Source organism: Arvicanthis niloticus, chromosome 18 (assembly GCF_011762505.2).
Source record: "Arvicanthis niloticus isolate mArvNil1 chromosome 18, mArvNil1.pat.X, whole genome shotgun sequence".
Lineage (NCBI taxonomy): Eukaryota > Metazoa > Chordata > Mammalia > Rodentia > Muridae > Arvicanthis > Arvicanthis niloticus.
In genome coordinates this window covers 51,256,563-51,275,512 of record NC_047675.1, presented here as the reverse complement: position 1 = coordinate 51,275,512, position 18,950 = coordinate 51,256,563, and the positions used below count along the sequence as shown (strand labels likewise).

General features: G+C 48.7%; 1 protein-coding gene across 5 annotated transcripts in view; it reads left to right on the top strand.

The window, feature by feature from the left end:
- The first annotated feature begins 3,641 nt into the window (after positions 1-3,641).
- The window catches only part of Sipa1l2 (signal induced proliferation associated 1 like 2), a 146,166-nt gene continuing 130,857 nt past the window's right edge, over positions 3,642-18,950 (top strand). For 3 of the 5 annotated variants that reach the window (XM_076916054.1, XM_076916050.1, XM_076916053.1), the window contains exon 1: positions 4,395-4,560. The gene's annotated coding sequence lies outside the window, so the exon portion shown is untranslated. Of the gene's footprint in view, positions 3,763-4,394; positions 4,561-18,950 lie in introns of those variants that run through there. The other 2 variants (XM_076916051.1, XM_034522635.2) reach the window with 2 other exon arrangements.

Here is an 18,950-nt window from a genome sequence, read left to right as displayed (position 1 = left end):
CTCAGAGGATGAAGGTGTGACCCTGAAGTCTGCTCTGGTGTGAAGTAGGAAAAGCAGTCTCATTGTCTTCCTGCAATGTGTTCATGCGCTGTCTCTCAGTCACCAACTTCTTGCCCTTGAGTCAGGAGGTGGAAATGTTGAACAGGAGGGCTCCTGCCCTGTTTTCTATACTTAAAGGCCTCACCCACCTCTGTCCTTGGGGCCTTATCATGCATCTTAGCTATTTAGATGAGAAATAGAATTTTAAGATGTTACTTGCGTATCTAGCTACACACATACAGAAGATGTTACTTTTGTAACTATACACATACAGAAGATGTTACTTTTGTAGCTATACACACTTCCAAACTAGACTCAGTCCTCTGAGCCGAGTATCTGGAAGCTTCTAAAGCCTCTGCTGATGAGACTCAGAGTTGGGGCAGTGGTAAAGAACCTTCTGGGTTGACGTGTGCCTTCTGTCCCTCCTTTCTCTCTCCTTATACAGAGGCAATGAGACCTGAAACACCTTTTAGGACAGTTGGCTTTCTTGTTTTGTTGAAGGCCTGGCTGAGAGATACTGGAGTAGGCATTTTAAGTAGCTTTGGCCAAGAGGTTAAATCACCAGAAAAATTATTCACCATCCTGGAAATCTTAGAGGTTCATGGTTTTGGGCACAGACCAACATATAGGACTCCTTATTTGTGAAACACAGTTAAGACCAAGACAACCTTTGTCTGCTGAAATAAGGTTTTCCTTATTTCAAAAACCTGTCAATAACGTTTTTGTTTGTTTTTTGACAGGATCTCAAGTAGTGACCTAGGCATACCTGCAACTAACTACGTAGTCCAGGCTGGCCTAGAGCTTGCAGCAATCTTCCTGCCTTGGTCTCCCAAGTGCCAGGATTACAGGTGTGGGCCATCATGCCCAACTTTACCTTAAGTTTGGTCACTCCACCCAACTCGTCTTTACAGGTCTCTGTGGAGATCTATGCTACTTTAGGTTTACAGTGACATTTTAAATATGACAGCTTTTCACAGTTTAAATCTGCTCCTTGCAGAAATCCAGCTATGTTTTCTCTTCCTGGGGGCAGTTGTCTCCTTACTTAAAGAAGATTGTCTTCTTCTGTTGTTCCCAGATTGGCCTGGGCAGAGCAGGTTTCCATGTGTGCTTACAGAGCTGAGGTTTGGGTTTTTTTTTCAGGTGGCATTCTTGGACTCCTGGGACAGTATATACATTATGTCATACAATGGACATGGCCCCATAATACACTGTTTGCTTGGTTTTCACTTCAAGGGAATACAGGCCTTGTTTGGTCAGGACTAGTGGTATATCACATGTCCTGAGCCAGAAGCCAAGTGTGTGGTGTGTGTGTGGGGGTGGGTGGGGGGGTACTGTATACCTGTAGATGTCAGAAAACAACTTTGCGAAGTCAGTTCTCTCCTTCCAATTTTTACATGGGTTCTGGGGATCAAAATTAGGTCATCAAGCCCATGTGCCACCGGCTTTACCCACTGACCCATTTCTCCAGTTACCAAAGCTACTTCTTAAAACCTTGTTGTAGCCCATAAGCAAAAATACATAAATAGACATAAATAGATAACTTTTTGCCAGGCGTGGTGGTGTATGGCTTTACTCCCAGCACTTGGGAGGCAGAGACAGACAGATCTTTGTGAATTCAAGGCCAGTATGGTCTACACAGTGTGCTTTAGAACAGCCAGAACTGCATAGAGATACCTAGTTTCAAAACAACAGTAACAAAGAAAAGCAATCAACCAACCAACCAAACCAAAAAAAAAAAAAAAAAAAAAAAAACCCAAATGTTGCAGGTCCTGGAATTTGCTATTGTACTTACATGGCCACATGGTACTGTGAGAGGCTTCTACTGCAGTAGACTGGGGAAGCACAGCCATAGGCTGGACACATGTAAGACAAACCCCAGCCCCAAGCAAACAGGACTAACAGAGGACAGTGACATCCATGTGTGCATTACATAAGCAGAGGTGCTATGGCAGGCCAGAGGGCATGGCTGCTTCCCAGACTGGCCCCGAGCCACCTCTTGCTGGCACTGTCTCTTTATCTCCTCCTGTTTTCATTTTTCCCTTTTATTTTTCTGGAGCTGAAGGTGGAACTCCGAGCCTGATACACGTCAGGCAAGTGCACTTCAGCCAAGCTACACCATCATCTCTCCTTCCTGTCCCATCTGACAACTCTGGCAAGGCCTTTGCTGCCTTCCCCAAGGTTGTTCTGCAGACACCAGCTCTCCTTGTGGGTGCCAGAGCATCTATCTGCTCTCAAACTGCCCCTTGTCCTGATGCCTCATATGGTGGCCAACGGCCCTTTGGTTCTAACAACAGGCCCTGAACTATGTATAAAATCAATACCTGTTTGTTGCATATTATGACTATTCATTTGGTATAAAAAGGGAGGCTTTAGCAGGGAGGCTGTAGTAGACAGGGAGAGGAGAAAATGAAGGCGAGGCGCTCTATCTTCACTAAATTAGCCATTGAATTTTACTGCTCGGCAAGTATCCTTGTAGGTGGAATCTTGTGGCTCCTCAAGGAAATTAAAACTGGCTTTACTATGCTAAAAGGCAAATAGATGCAAGCAGCAGGCCGGTTAGCTGACCAGCTCAACTCCTTGGATTGGCTGGCAGGTCTTTGAACTCTTAAGACTGATGTAGGAATTACTTCATAAGAAGTTTTAAAAAAAAATGTTTAGAATTGAAGAGCAAGGATTTCTAGATTCTGTTTTCTTAAGAATTCCCAGGGTAATGAGGTCTTTGAAGGACGTGGGGGACAAGGGGGGGGGGGAAGGGCGGGGTTGCGGAACGGGGGGCGGGGTTGCGGAACGGGGGGGCGGGGTTGCGGGACGGTAACAGGAGATGATGAACCGATGGTAGCCCCCATCTGCTTTCACAGGCTTGAGAGATCGCTTGCAGTCATGTATGTTCTCTGCATGACTACAATGCCCAGAGAGGCCAGAAGAGGGCCTCTGATCCTCTGGAACTGGAGTTACAGATGGTTGTAAGCTACCACCGGAAACTGGGTACAGCAGCCAGGACAAGCTCAGTTGAATACTTCATGGTTGGTATTTTTCTTTGAAACTTCAGCAGTCTCCGTATCTTTGCACAAAGGGGCATTTTATATTTGTTTCTGTAAGATACCCGAGCCCATAGCCATGCCCTGTCCTCTCTGGCGCTGTATCTCACAATCTCTGCCTGGGTTTAATCTGCATCCCCTGTGTCCCGCCCCAAAGAAACAGAGCAGGGGTTGGTAAAAAGGCTTTCCAGGAAGCACAAGCAGCACAGGACGTTTATCAGGTTCCACGTTTGTGGAATGCATATACAACCTCGTAAACGCTAGGTAGAGGGAGACCGTCCAGAAAGATCTCAAAATCTCAGCAGTGTAATGTCATATACAAGTTGCTGACATGTTTTACCAGGCCCATTCCTACGCATTACATCTGTATTATAAAATGATATATAAGAGATTGGACGATGTGCACGCAGAGAAATACAGTTTGGGTGGGGACCCACTGTTTAAACTTCACCAGGGTGTGTGCGCGAAGTAGGAAGCACTGCGGCAGGGAAGGAGAGATAACATTATTAGCATTATCTCTTCCAGGGAGGAGTTCAAAGTCCCAAACAAACCAGATCGGGACTCTGGGGACGCAAGGTGAAGCAGACTGGGGAAATCCTGCCACCTGCTCTAGCCTTATTTATTCCTCCTCCCGCCGGTGCAAGTCAGAAAAGAGCCCAAGCAGGTCTTCTGCAGCCAGCAGCAGGTAAGGCTCCCGGGAGGCCGGGGAGTGGGGGGCGGTGGAGGGTATGGGAGCGGGTGGAGATAGGCAGGGCCGGAACACCGAGAGCTGAAGTGAGCCGGCTCGTGCATCGCACTGGGCACAGGCTCCCCGGCCCGCGAAACGGCGGCTTGCACTTTTGCGTCAAGTGCGTCCCTCCGGGCTCCCCTCGACCGTGGCGACTCTCAGGGGTCCTGATACAGTGTGAGCATGTAGGGCTGAGAGTCCACACCCGGAGAGCACGGGTCGCTCCAAGGGGGCCCCAGATCGCGAGCACTCCGAAGCCGGCCGCCTGTCTCTGCAAGCCCAGGCCTCGCGCTCGCCGCTACCGGGAGAATCGCACTCCCAGGACGCTCGCGCGCGCCCGACGGCAAGGGGCGAGTCTGGCCAGGAGGCGCGCCAATGGGCGTGGGCGGAACGCTCGGGGCGGGGCTTGTCCGGTTGGCCAATGGGCGTGGGCGGAGTTCTAGGGGCGGGGACCGTCCGGACACCGGCCAATGAGAGGGGGCGGAGCGCTCGGGGTGGGGCCTATCGGGGCACCGGCCAATAGGCGGGGGCGGAGCGCGTGGGGGCGGTGCCGGGGCGGGCGGGCGGCGGTGGGAGCCGGCTGCAGACCGAGCCGGGCGGCCGAGGACGCAGCGCGGCGCCTGGCGACAGCTCGAGCCGCGGGCGCAGCGGCCGCGCGGGGAGCGCGCCCATGGGTAGCGCGGGACGGCGGCGGGCGGCGAGGCCCCGGCTTCTGCGCGCCGGCCCTGGAGAAGCCCAGAGGACCGCCGCTCCGAGGTGAGTGCCGGGGGGTGCAGGGTGCGTCCGCCGACGCGGGGCGCGGGGACCGGACCTGCCCGGCTGTGCGCAAGTTGCGGGCCGCTCCCCCGGGGCTCCCCCGCTCCTTTGTACGCGCGGGCTCGCGTCTCCGCGGGTGAGGACCGCGGTCGGGGAGCGACCGGCAGCGCCGGCACATTCATTTGAGCCTGGTCGTAGAACCCCGAGAATCAATTTCGGCTCGTCTTCCCGAGAGCGAGAGCCGAGGACAACTTGGCGTCACCCCTCTGAGGGGAGACGTTTGTCGTCATTAGCCGGCTTCGGCTACATTAATTCATTCCCGGCCAACGTCAGCACGGGCGAACGGACAGCAAGTGCGCCCTCCCGAATTGGGGCTCGGTGATACCTGATTTTTGGTCAAAACAGGTCTTAGGCGCGCTTTGGGTTCTGCTTTGCCTCGATCTGCGCAAGGATGACTTTAAAAAAGAAGGCCAAACAGCGAGGGGGAAAAGCAGAATGAAAAACACCCCAAAACCCAAGTCACCCACAGAAAACGGGGCGTCTTGGTTATTCTCATTGGTTTTCCCAGTAACTTCAAAATAGTCCCAGAAATGTTCCTTTTGTCTGCGGTTTCACTTCTAAACTTTAACACTAGATGGCTTTCTTATGACAGGCATTTAGTCCGTTGCCCGCTTGAGTTTCCTGCGTCTGCAGTCTAGGCTGGCTGGGATTTATTTATTTATTAAACGTCTTAGCAAATTGGAATGAAAGGAAGAAACTATCCCAAACTGCTGCTTTGTTTGAAACACGGTACTTCCCTGTAAGGTTTAAACTGGTTTTATTTATTATTTATTTTTTTCAAATATGGAAAGTGGGCTTTGATCTCTAGCACCCAAAGGTGAATATGAGCAAGCTGCTCGTTACTCCGCTCTGCTTCGCGTTTTGACTTCTTTGGAGAATGTAGAGTTCTTGGGTGGGTTTGGTGATTACAGCTTCGTGGATTTTTACATGCTGTTTACCCGCTGGCTGGATTTAGTTTAGAGGTTTCCAGAACAGGCAGAGATGGGATCTATTGCGGGGGGGGGGGGGGGTGAGGGGTGGGGTGGCGGGAGGAGGAAGACAGTCTATCTATCGTCAGTTTTGGGCGAATGCAGGGCTGTTCATGCCTAAGGGTTGACCAACAGCATTTGAGGAAGATCTGTAGCGAGTGCGTCTGCCTGAGTCATACTGAGGATTGTGTCACGGACCTCTGCGTTTCCTTCTCCCCTGGTGAGATCTGGTTCGTCTTTTCCCAGTACGACTCTTTAATGACTAGTACAGTCTAGTTATTAAACTAGAGTCTCTAGTTAACTGATCCAGTAGCGCAGCAGATTCTCACATTCTGGGTTAAGTACTTTTTTTTTTTTTTTTTTTTTTTTTTTTTTTGAGCGGGTCAGATTTGGGAATTAAACCTAAAGCTTGGGTATGGTAGACAAGCACCCTACCACTAAGCTACATTCCCAGCCTCATTTATTGTTATTTCAAAACAGTCAGCCATTTATTATTATCTAAAAAGAGTCTCACTAAGCTCCCTAGGCTGACCCCACCCGGTAGCTCAAACAGGCTTTGAACTCGTGGTCCTCCTGCCCCTTGAGTGGCTTGGATGACAGACAGGTGGTGCTCTGCCACACCCCAGTTCTTGTTCAGTACTTTTGTTCTACAAGTAACCTCACAGCTAGCCCAAGTCTTGCCCTGGTAGGCAGGTTTATTAGCTGAAGAAATTGGAATTTGGCTTTATAGTTATTTCTTGTGGCTTGCTTGGCTTAAAATATGACATGTTAAATTTGTATGTTCTAAATTAAAGTGTATTCATAAATAGCTGAAGGGGGGGAAAAGCTCGACTGGGTAGATGTCTGGGGAACATAAGGAAACAGGAAAGGCTTTCCTCAGTACCCACATGCTACCTATAGATGGGGTGAGGTGAACTTGCATAAGAAGCCCAGTAGACATTTGCCCGGGAGGATGGAGAGAGCGGGAGGATGGAGAGAAGGCAACACAGTATCCAGTCAGGGTGTGGGGGCGGAGCTTCCGCCTGGGAGTACCGGCTGAGAGTTGCACTGTCTGGCTTGAATGTATATATTTTTTTAGAACGTGATTTTGTTATTGTAAACCGTTAGGCTTTCCTCAAGAGCATTTGCTTTAGTGCTCTGTAACTTTTAGCCTCATTAGTGGGATTATCATTTGGAAGGTGCAACCCCTCTCCCTGTATGATTTTGCATGGGCTCTTTGATACCCAGGCTTTGTCACCTTTCCCGAGCTTGGGGAATCTTGCCTGAGATAAAAGGGACAGTTGGTTAGACACTTGAAGACCTATTTCTGAAATTGAAGAGGTGTTAGTACAAGCCGTTATGATCTGCTCATTGAAACGGGCTTGACGATGCTGTGCACAGGCTTCCCGACTCGTCTTCTGTTTACATGGATCTGCCCCTCACCCTCGGCCTCAGCAGTACTTGTTAAACCCAGCTTTAGGAAAGCTTGGAATGTCTTTAAACTTCTGATCTCAGTGTGGAGGTAGTTTCAGATATGTCTTTATAAAGACACAATGAATTTTAAGAAAACTTGGACTATACTTGTCTACTTGAATGAAATATGAATTCAAGCCTTGCAGAATACAAAGACCCAAGGCCTAGATTCTCTTCTTGAACCTGCATTTCCTTTTTGGATGAGAAGGAGGGTGAGAACCTCGAGGAGGCATTCTCTAGTTCCAGGTGAGTTTGGGTAAAGTGTAGCACATTTCCTTTTGGCTCCAAAACTATCAGTTTCTTTCTCTCTTTTTTCATTTTATCTTTTATTATTTAGTGTGTGTGTGTGTGTGTGTGTGTGTGTGTGTGTGTCTGTGTCTGTGTCTCTGTCTGTCTGTCTGTCTGTGTGCCTGGCATAGTGTTTGTGTAGATCAGAAGGCAACTTGTAGAAGTTGATTCTCTTCTCTCATCACATGGGCTCCTGGGACTGAACTCAGGGTTGACAGTGAGTGCCTTTACCTACTGAGCCGTCTTGCCAGCTCCTTTTCTTTCTTTATTGTTTGAAATACATGTATTAGAGCAATAAAAATGCCTGTCTGGCCAGAATGGTTTATATTTCCCATGATTACGAGTTCTGCTTGATTCCGTGTATTGTAAGCTTGTGTACAGTGAACCGCCTTATATGGGTTTATAGTTGCTAGGCTTACCTTTGAAATTGGTGACTCAGGAGTTTCTTTTCTCTGCCAATTGCATTTAGCTCTGACTCTTTTTAAGGAGCGGTAACCATGTGATTGGAATTCAAATGTCTCCCAACTTCAAGGGTAAATTGGCTTGATGGCTCTGACCCTGAGTGTTATGCAGCTCGGATCTGATGCTGTTCTGCAGAGCCACTGTAGTGCAAGCTGCTCCTGAGACCTGTGTCCTAAACAGTGTTGTGTAGAAACTGAGCGACGGACGGGAAGGCAGGCTGTGAGCCGAGTGTAATTGTCACGTCAGCATCTCTGTGCCAGAGAGGACTTAAAGCATAAACACCTTCACGAAGTACCACTGTTTCCATCCATCTGTAAAATTTAGAAAACAGAACCAAGCCACGTGTGGTGGTGTACTCTGATGATCCCAGCACTGAGGAGCAGAGGCAGGAAGACTAGGAGTTCAAAGCCATCCTCAGCTACATAATGAGTTCAGGAGCAGCCTGGGCTACATGGGACCCTGTTTCACAAAATCAACACAAAAGCAGATTTTAAGGAGGTTAGGTTTATATGCATTTGGCATTGCTACCGTGACCATATTACTTAAATATGCATAAGTGTAATTAACCCAACTGTAGCCATTATTAACTATTATTAGTGCATTTAATCAAGATAAAATAAAACTGGATGTGTTAGCCCTTATTTGTGATCCCAGCACTAAAGAGGCTAAGGCAGGAGGATTGCTGGGAGTTTGAGGGCAGTCTGGACTACAGAGTTGGGGTTCCATCTCAAAACAACAAAAGAGAAAGTAACAGGAGAAAAGATGTGTATTACGGCAGGTTTCTACACGGTGTGTGTGTGAGTGTGCAAAAGAGTGAGTGAGTGTGTGAGAGAGACAGAGATTAGCTGGAGAGAACATTTAGTAAAATGGCCTCACATTTCATCTGACCACCCCTACACATCTTTTGCTTTTTTCATAGGACAGCGAGGCTGTCACTGGGCAGAGGGTGTAGAGAGCACAGCCCGCTTTCCCCAAGGTTCTCTGCTGCTTAGATCCTACCATGTGCTTTCTGACTGCACTGAGAACTGAACCTGTGGCCTTAGCAAAACCAGGCAAAGTCGACTGAGCTACATTCCCAACGACTTCCAAAGGAGATCTTCCTGTACTCACTCAGCGGAGCCTGTGAGAGGGGACAAAGGAGATCTTCCTGTACTCACTCAGCGGAGCCTGTGAGAGGGGACTGAACACCACTTTTGATGGTTTCAGCCCTCAGAAAGTTTTTATTTTTATTTGCAATGCTTGAGGCTTGAACTCTGGTCGTACACATGCTAGACTGGTGTTCTACCAGTGAGTCATATGCCTTCCCTGCCTCTTCTGTTTTTATTTTCAGATTAAGTTGCCCAGGCTGACCTTAAATTCCTTCACTAGCCTAGGCTATTCTTGAACTAACTTGGGATCTTTTTGGTTCAGCTTTCTGAGTAGCTGGGAAGACAGAGCTGCACCACCAGGCCTGACATTATGAAGTTTCTATAGAATATATAGAACATAGAATATATAGAATAAAGAACATAGTCTATGCTACCTTGTCATTGTAACTTGACTGTTTCGGGGGCCTTCAGAACAAATCCTTTAGAGCTGTGGTCCTCCTCATCCTTCCCCGACACCCTCTAATATAGTTCCTTATGTTATGATAATCCCCAGCTGCAAAATTATTTTTGTTGCTACTTCATAACTGTAATTTTGCTACTGTTATGAATTGTAAGTGTCTGATATGTGACTCCAAAGGGATCATGACCCACAGGTTGCTTTAGAGAGCCATTCATCTCTGCACCAAAGTTGTCACGGTGGGACCCAGTGAGCAGAGCTCCTTCTGCCTGATATTGAGCACACAGAGGAGGAACAGGGTGCTGTGAGGCCTTCTCTGTGTCTATGGCTGGCCCTGCTGCTGTCTTGGTGAGCATCCCTGAGTCCAGGAGCCATGTGACAGTCTCTGTGCTGTTTTCCTTCCTTGTTACTAGTTCCTTTGTTTTAGAATTTGGTTCTGTTAACACCTTAGCCATTCCTCTCAAAGGAGTGCTGCTTTGGGCTGGGGTGTGTAAAGACACTGGCCACCAAGTCTGACTCCAGTTTGAACCCTGGACCCATGTGGTAGAAGAAAGGAGTTAACTCCCGAAATCATTCTCTGTCCTTCACACATGGACATGCATGCACCCCTGCCCTCCTCTAAATAAACATGTTAAGGAAAGAATGTGCCGCCTGCACCTTAGCTGACCCTCTATAATGCTGCCTGCATCCCTGTAGGATTGATAAATTGCCTGGGCACCCAATGTTCATCCTTAGCCATAGGGGCTCCCTTTGGTGGGGTCTGAGGAATCATGTTCTTACAGCCATACACTAGTACATGTGAAGTGCTTGATTTTTGTAACTGCCTGAGTCTCTTCCCCCTTCTCACGGGTTATTATAAAAGATGGCACCTAACTTGCTTTACGGGTTCTGCAGACTGAGTTTTTCTAAGTCAGAAGTGAGTCTGTGTTTTAGTGTGTCCCTAGTTAGACCTGCTTTGCATGTAGTTGGTGATTAGGAAATATAAGCTTAATGACTGACTGGCTCTGACTTGTTAGGGGACCCTGTGGCTTTCTAAGGACTCAACAGAAAGTATGGGGAAAGTGGAATAGAGCTAGACCGTTGTTCTCCCCCTCAGATTTGCATAGTCTTATGTCCCTTGCAGCTAGGGGCAGAGTGGTGTTTTCCTGGTGTTGTCCCTATGTGGTGCATGTACAGTCTGTTACATTGATTGTTGCTGTAATGAAAGCAGCTTGAGACAGGGGGGTGGGGTTGTTTGGGTTCATAGTGACATGGAGGAAAGGCAGAGCAGGAGTGTGAGGCCGCTGGTCACATTGTACCTGGTCAGAGAAAGAGAGAATGCTGGGATTCTGTCTACTCTCTTTTTATGCAGTGTGGAGACCCCAGCAATGGGATAGTAGAGCTCACACTTAGGGTGAGTGTGAAAACCCACTTCAGTTAACACCAAGCCTGAAACTCAGAGGCATGCTCAGAGGCTTGACTCTTTGGCAACAAGATTCTAGATCTTACTGAGAACATGAACCATTGCAGCTCTCATCTCTTCCTTATGTGCCGTTTCCTTCAGCCATAGGGGCATCTGGAACTCTGTCTACGTGTTCCCACGTGGTATGTGTGCTACGTCTTCTGAGGAATCTCCCCTTTTATTTGTGGTGAAGTCAAAAGTCCAAAGTAGGTGAATTAGTTAGCTTTCTATTGCTTGGGCTGTGGCTTCCAGGCCATCAGCTGTCATGGGAGGGAAGCATGGCCCTGCAGTTCACATGACAGGCAGGACACAGAGTGGAGGAGGCCCTTCTACTGTTTCTCTCATGCCATCCCGGACCCAGTCCGTGGGATGCTGCCACCCACGCTCATGGCAGGTCTTCCCTACCCAGCTAATGCCCTGGAATTGACCTCACAGACACACCCAGATGAGGCCCTTGCCAGTTAGGTGAGTCCACGTGAAGTCAGGTGGACACTGTGTGTTCAGTTACACCTTTTCTGTTGGGTGCTTTCAAGCCAGGGTCTTCATGGGCCAGCCTGGACTTCACCCTGGTGCCTCAGTGCTGGCATCACAGGGATGTGCTAGCACCCAACCATGCCTACACTGAAGACCAGAGCAAAGAACCAGTGTTTGAAGTTGTTACTGTGGCACACGGGCATGGCGCCCTCATGCACGTGGGCTCTTGGGTGTGTAAAACATTATGCATACCCAGAGACCTGTTGTGCATGTTTCCGCAGACTTCCGGGAGGTGTGGCGTGTCTGGTGCCAGTGTCACTAGCCCAGTTCTGCCTTCTCTGTGCTCTGGGTTGTGTTAATTTGATTCCCATGTAACCATGGGATTCATGTGGTTCCGGGATAGCTCTGGGCTGTTTCCTCTTTGTGTTGAACTGTCTAATAAGGGAGTTTAGGAATTACAGTTTTGCTCATTCATCCAGTGAAACACTACTGTTTCAAGTGTTTAATGCCTTAATTCAGTGAATAACGGCTGTTTTGCAGCTGGGTCTGCAGGCTCTTTCCACTGTATTCAGAGTTGTAAAGTCAACTCTGAATGCCTGTGTATGTGCCGACACATGTATGAATACATGTGTCTGTATGTATACATATGTGCACTGGGCATTGTGGGTCTTGCCTTTAATCCCAGCACCAAGAGGGGCAGAAGCTGGTAGATTTCTGAGTTCAAGGCCAGCCTAGTCTACATGATACATTTCAGGCCAGCCAGGGCTACACAGTAAGACCCTGCCTCAAAAACTAAAATAAAACATATACATACTTATGTGTACTGTGTCCTAGATCTGCTTATGTGGTTTATCATGCCAAGACCTCCTGACCACCATAAAATATGAGCAAAAGTATGAATTTTAAGAAGATGTTCCTAAAGTGATTGAAATGGAAGTGTTTTCTCCTCCACCCCACCTCCCCATCCTCCCCTGGGGAATGTTCTGCTGTGTGAAAACGGGTTTCCAGGAGCCCAGGCTATGCTACTTACTATGGGCTCTGTGTTTAGCCGTTGTATCTGTGTTTATCTGGTGGCCTTTCTCTTGGTCCCTGGAGCTACTTGCGGAGCCTTGGTTGGGGGTGAGAATAGGGATGCTAATGCGTCAGCTTGGCTGCAGAGAAAACCTTATATCGTTACACCTGCCTCCTGCACAGAACTCCTGGAGATATGACATGTCACCTGTCTGTGCAGACATGCGTCAGAAGCATGTGAAGAGTGCAGCCTCACAGTGGCATTCTGTATGACAGGATGGGATGGGATGAGACAGGACAAGATGAGATGGCGGCACGCACTGTTCTTAGCTCATCGGCGAAGCCCTGTGTTACCCTGTTATGGCTCAAGTGGGACGTGTTCCCATAGGCTCATGTTTGAATACTTGGTCCCCAGATGCTTTGAGAACCTTTAGGAAATGGGGCCTGACTGGAAAAAGTGGGTTACTGGGACCTGGCCTGATGGCTTATAACCATGGTAATATTCCAAACCACTCAAATCCACGGTACATAGTACCAAACTCAAAGCATGCCCCAGAGCACAGAGAAGGCAGCACAGTGAGACCACACAGGCACCAGGCCTTCCATACTTCTCGGAAGTCTGTGGAAACCCGCACAACAGATCACTGGGTGTGCATAATGTTTTACATGCCCAACTGCCCTGTTTCCCACAGTAACAGTTTCAGTTCGGCCATTAGTACCAGCTGTGATCGGACTGACTGTATCCTCAAACTGCGAGCCAGAATGAGCCCAGCGTCTCCTAAGTTGCTTCTTATCAGGTATTTGGTCATAGGAACAAGTACAGGAAGCAGCCTGGCAGCCCTTAAGCTACAGGAGGCCTGCGAGTATAGAAAGATGGGTTCTAGCTACCTGCCATGCTCCCACGCAGGCTGTCCTCCTCAGCAGGGTACAGCTCCAGCCTGCACCTCTCCTGGTGTGCTGCTGGGCATTTGTTATATGCACTTGCCTCTTGTGTCTCCTCCCTCGAGCATCTTTATCCTGTGGGCAGGGACCTTCCTGCTCTGTTCCCTGGCCTTCAGAAGTTTGTGCCACAGAGTTGTTCCTGACCACTATGGTTAAATGACTGTAGCTGTGGGTTTGGATATGAAGGAACTCTCTGTGCCTTGATTTTTGTTGAATAAGTTATGGATTCCATTGTGACTCATCATCCTAGGTTGCCTTTCTACTTCCTCCTGCATCTTTCCCAGGGTCACAGGAAGTGGCTGCCACTGAGCTATGTAGTGCAGCTGTGGGAGGCAGGAGTTCCTGAAGAGGGGTTAGCAGGGCTCTTGCAGGATCTGGGAGACTGCTGATATTGTGCCCATAGTGCTGAGGTTTGGGAAGGCGGCACACTTGCCACCTCTTATGTGCTGGTGGGCTGCCTTTTCCTTTCCCAGTGTCAGTTTGGTCTCCCCGGGTGGGCCTAGCCCCGCTGGAGGCTGAGGGGAGGCTACGTTCTCTTGGAAGCCTTGGCTTGGGCTACTTGATACAGATTGTTGGAGGAAAATGAATTCTGAGTTTCTAGTACTCTATTTCCTTTCCTGTTCAACCTTTAAAATTCCTTCTAGAATCAGGCAGTGGTGGCAAACACCTTTAATCCCAGCCCTTGGGAGGCAGAGGCAGGCAGATTTCTGAGTTTGAGGCCAGCCTGGTCTACAGAGTGAGTTCCAGGTCAGCCTGGGCTACACAGAGAAATCCTGTCTCAAAAAACCAACCCCCCCCCCCCCAAAAAAAAAGAGAAACAAACAAACAAACAAACAAACATCCAAACCAAAACAAAAAAAATTCCTTCTAGAAATGGGGATGTTTGCAAATTTGGTCTGCAGATTACAGGCCATGCTTCCTTGCTTATGTGTTCTTCATTGAAGACTAGCAAAGACCATTGGAATATTACTAGTGACTGAAGTGTGACAGGCACTGCATAACTACAGTTTTTGCTTTTATTTGAGATAAGGTCTCATATGGCCCAGGTTGGTCTTGAACTCATTCTGCAGTCTTCAACCTTCAATCCTCCTGCCGCCATCTCCCGAATGTTGGGAGTACAGACATGCTCTACTATGCCAGGTTTATGCAGTGCCGGGGATGGAACCCAGGCCTTCCTGCATGTGAGGCAAGCGCTGCACCCCTGAGCTATACCCCGGCCTTGCAGCTGCAGTTATAACTTAACAGGAGCCTTATGTTCATGCCCCAGCAGAGTTGTGGGTACTATTTTGTGTGGAATCTGAGAATCATGGTCCTGTCTCCATGCTATGAGCAGAACCATGGCAAGTAAATAGTAGGGGCATCCAATTGACTACCAGGTTTTATTTAAGGGCCATTCTAGGGCCTTCTCCATGAATCACAGGTCTGATTGCTACCTTGAAAGTTCTGATGGTAGGAATGAAGGAGACTGCTGTGCTTGACATATAAAGAGAATGAGAACCAAGGCTGTTTTCAGGTAGTTGTGTGCAAGCTTTCCTGCTGTTCTTCCTTGCTCCTGTCTCATGTGGGAGCATCTGTGCATGCATGTGCGTGCACATGCCTGTGGAGGCCAGAAGACAACCTTCCATAAGCACTACTCACCGTGTGTTTTTTTGGGACAGGATCTCTCCTTGGTTTGGGACTTGATTTAGCTAGTCTGGCTGACCAGGGGTCTCCAGGGCCTTACTTGTTGTCCCATCTCTTACTCTGGGATCACAAGCACACACCACTAAGGGAGGCTTACTTTATGTGTGTTGGGGTGACAGGCTCCAACTCAGGCCTCATGCTTACATGGTAAGCTTTTTATCAACTGAGCTGTGTCTTCAGCCCCTATGTAGGAATTTTGTGAGGCCAGTGAGATTGTTTCCTGTTGAAGACACAGTGGTTTAGTGAGAAGTGTGCTCTTCCTGGGTCTTGTGCTTTTTTAATGTTTCAAACCTGGGTCTCTTGGCTCCAGCTTTGGTGCTCTGTCTTGTCCTGGACACTGTAGCTGCCTTAAGTCAAGGCTGCTCTCAGTACGTCATGGAGGGGGGTGGGGGGGGGGGAGGGGAGAGAGAGAGAGAGAGAGATAGAGAGAGAGAGAGAGAGAGAGAGAGGTTGATTGAAGAGAAGGAAGAAGGAAGGGAGGAGTAAAGATTGGTGGGGCCATGGGAGAGTGGTGGAGGCAGCTAGCTTACTGTCCCGAGAGTGGGGTACCAAGACCTAGCGCTGAGCTGAGTTTCTCAGTCAGGGATGCTGGGGTGCTCCTGTAATAGCAGCCCAGCCTGGGAGTTGCTGGTCCTTCAGAGACCATTTCTTCAGCTCTGAAAATCTCTGCCAAGATTAAAAGAACTGTAAGAGGGGAACGGTCTTGTTTCTCATTTCTCCTTTGCTACATTTGCATAATCTTTGTTGAAGCCAGCTGAATGTGAAGCCCTAAATAAATTCCAGGCATTTAAATATTTAAAAGGATTCATCCACAGTTCTCTACTCACCCGAAGAATAAATGCTTTCAACAAAGAAAATAACACCCTCGCAGATGCAGCCCGGATAGACTGTGTCCACCTTGTCACTGAAACAGGGAAGCTTGCATTTGACAGGCTCTGAAACTGGCTGTGTGCCAAAATATTGTTTCCTTGCTAGAGAAAGCAGTGGGTGTGTTTCATGCTGGCAGCTGGCCAGCCGGGGGCTCTGACGCAATCACTTGGTCCCGTAACTGCTTTGCAACTAATTTTAGGGCAGTTAAATCCGGGTGATGTCTGGTGGCTGCCATGCGTCTGGTTCAGTGGCGCTTTCTAAATTCATCTTTTTAGCTTGGCACCACAGCTCCTGGTTCTTTCTAGAATAAGCCTGGGGCAGAGGGGATGTTGTCAGTGCAGGAACACTGAGGCTGGCAGCTGGGGAGAGGCTGGGCTCAGGTCTTACCTGTACTGCATCATGGAGGCAAAGCAGGCCACTGTGTGTGTGTGTGTGTGTGTGTGTGAGAGAGAGAGAGAGAGAGAGAGAGAGAGAGAGAGAGAGAGAGTGAGAGAGAGAGAGAGACACACACACACACACACACACACACACACACACACACACACACACGGGCTGAGGCGGGGGTGGGGCACACTGAGGCTCCACCTTCCTGCAGCAGCCCTCAGGCCAGTTTTCCTTGCAGTCTCTGGTCTCTGCCAGCCTCACCATGCTAAAAACTGAATCTAACCATCCTTTCTGGGAAATGTAAAGCTGGAAAAAAAAAATAACTAAAAGAAATCATAAAGGAGCCGCAGCTATTTGGAGTATCTCACAGAAGAGAACTAGAGCTTCGTGCTGTGTGTGGGTGCATGTGTGCATGTGAAGGCCAGAGGTCAACATCTGGTGTCACCGACACTGTCGGTGTCTTTCCACATTATTTTCAGCTATGCTGGCTGGCCAGAGAGACTCAGGGGTCCTTGTGTCTCCATTCTCCAGGACTGGCATCACAAACATGTGCCATCTCGCCCAGCTTTTTATGTGGGTTCTAGAGACCCGACTCAGGCCCTCATGTGTGCACAGTAGGCACTTTACCCAGTGAGTTGTTCCCCCAGCTCTTACAGACTGTTTTAATAATGACATGGGGGATTACAGGCTACAGGTCTGCTTTATACAGCCGTTGATAGAGCGTCAAGTTGGCTGGGAACCTCTAGAGTTCCAGACATCCGAGGGCAGAGTCCTTTATTCCAGCCTCATGCTGCAACCCCCAACAGAACCAGTTCACACAATTTTAGACCTCGTAGAAACCCTTGGGCTCTTTCTCAGCGGGATTGTCCTGTCTGCTTTAGACTAGAGCTTTGTGGGTACTTTGAGAGCAATGGGAAACAGTGAGTCTGCAGCTGAGCGTTGAAAAATGGTTGGGATTTGGAGCCTTTCCAAGTATGGCACTCACCATTTAAATGGGCCTTGAACTCATGACAGCCTTCCTGGTTCAGCCTCATGGGCACCATGATTACACGCATGCACCATCATGCCAGCGCTGGCTCTGTTGTTAACTGTATGTCAACATAAACTGTAAGTGCGGAATCCTTGCTTCTCATGACTGAGCACTTCCTGTTACCTGAGGTGGAATTTCTAGAACAAAATGCAGACATCTTAAGTGTGTTGTTCATCCTGGGAGTTTTGACATGCCTGTAATCCTTTGTAACCTATGCTTCAGTCAGGGTGTGAAGTGTAATGACTACCCAGAACTTCTCTCCTGTCCCTTCCTGGACAGCTTGCTCCACCCCCACCCTAGTTTCTAGTTTTCTACTGTGAAGTGTTGCATGTTCTTGAGAAGATATAAATAGAAACTCAGTTACAAGGTTCGCACTCTCCGCTATGTGTGGAAATATTACTATATTTACTCTAGATCTGCATTGGGGTATATCACCATCTACACTTGCTTTGCTCTCCCCATGGGATCAGGGATCATTTTCAGTGGCCTGTGATTTCAGGAGCAGCTTTCTGTCACCTGGTCTCTCAGTCACATGTGTACACCAATTCCCTGCCAAGGAGTGACTTCCTGCCTTGTCCTGGCATCCGCCTGCCTGGTTTTTTAGCACTGTGCACTCAGAGACTTAGGTGAGTCTGACCTCTGTATCCTGGCATCTGCACAGGCCTGGCAGGGGCTCCTGGCGCTGGCTCAGTTGCTTTGCCTCTGAAGATGGGTCAGTAGAGCTCAGCTGTTCAGCTGTGTGTGCTCTTTGGAAAACTTGAGGCAAAAGAAGACATGGGTGTGTCCTTGTGAAGCTGAGGACTCATTTTTAGTTCAAACACAACAGTTGCTCCAACTCCCTGAATTCAGTTTGATGATGTCATCTATGGAGGACACAAACTACCTAAACCGGGAAGACCAGATTTCAGATCTGCTGTGCTGAGGTGATACTGGCTAATACAGTAAAATCCCTGAGGAATTAAAAGTAACTTTCAGACCTAAGAGCTGCACCTTTGCCATGGCTCAGTCACCGAAGCCTCTGGGTGCCCAGGCCTTTCCAGCTGTGAGCAGTTCTAGCTTCTACTCAATGTCTGCAGTTCCTGGTGGCTTCGTGTGTTTGTTGTTAATGTCTGACTCTTGCATGCGGCCAGGTTGGCTTTGTTAAGAAGACCCACTTGAGTATAGTGCCTGACAGCCAAGAAGCCTTCCTTTGTAATGCACAGCCTGAGGTCTGTAAGAAGCTACTCTGAACCTAGGCTCCTTCCACGTCTTCCTCCTTCATAAGGCTTCATCCCTATCTCTCCAAGTGACCGGTGGTTCACACTCAGGCCTGCTGAGAAGAAAGGAACATCTGTGAGGTGGGCGGCTAAGGGTCCCTCTCACTTTGCCCTCATTCTTTCTGATGAACTTACCTGACCTCAGAGGAGGCTGGGAACTGTTGTTCCTGACATCCCTGGCTTATGTCTAATTCTGTGGAGTTGACACCAGGCTTCACGACTCCTTCCTTGTCTGATGCTGATGCTCATGAATAAGGCTTCCCTGAAACCTGCCTCCATAGCCGACGACTCCTGAGACACCATGTGTTGTTCGGAAAGCAAAGCCAGTGCAGTCGCTGACCCTGGGCCCCTGGTTGCTGCACTTTTATCCCACACTGTAGGATGTGTGTGTTCATGGCTGTGCTGTCCAAGGCTTTCTCGTCAGAGCCTCATTTTCTGTACCCATGAATGGGAGGTAGTTGTTTACCATGCAGCATTGCTGGGAGGAGTCTGTCAAATACCCAGGAGCATGCCTGACTTTGTCT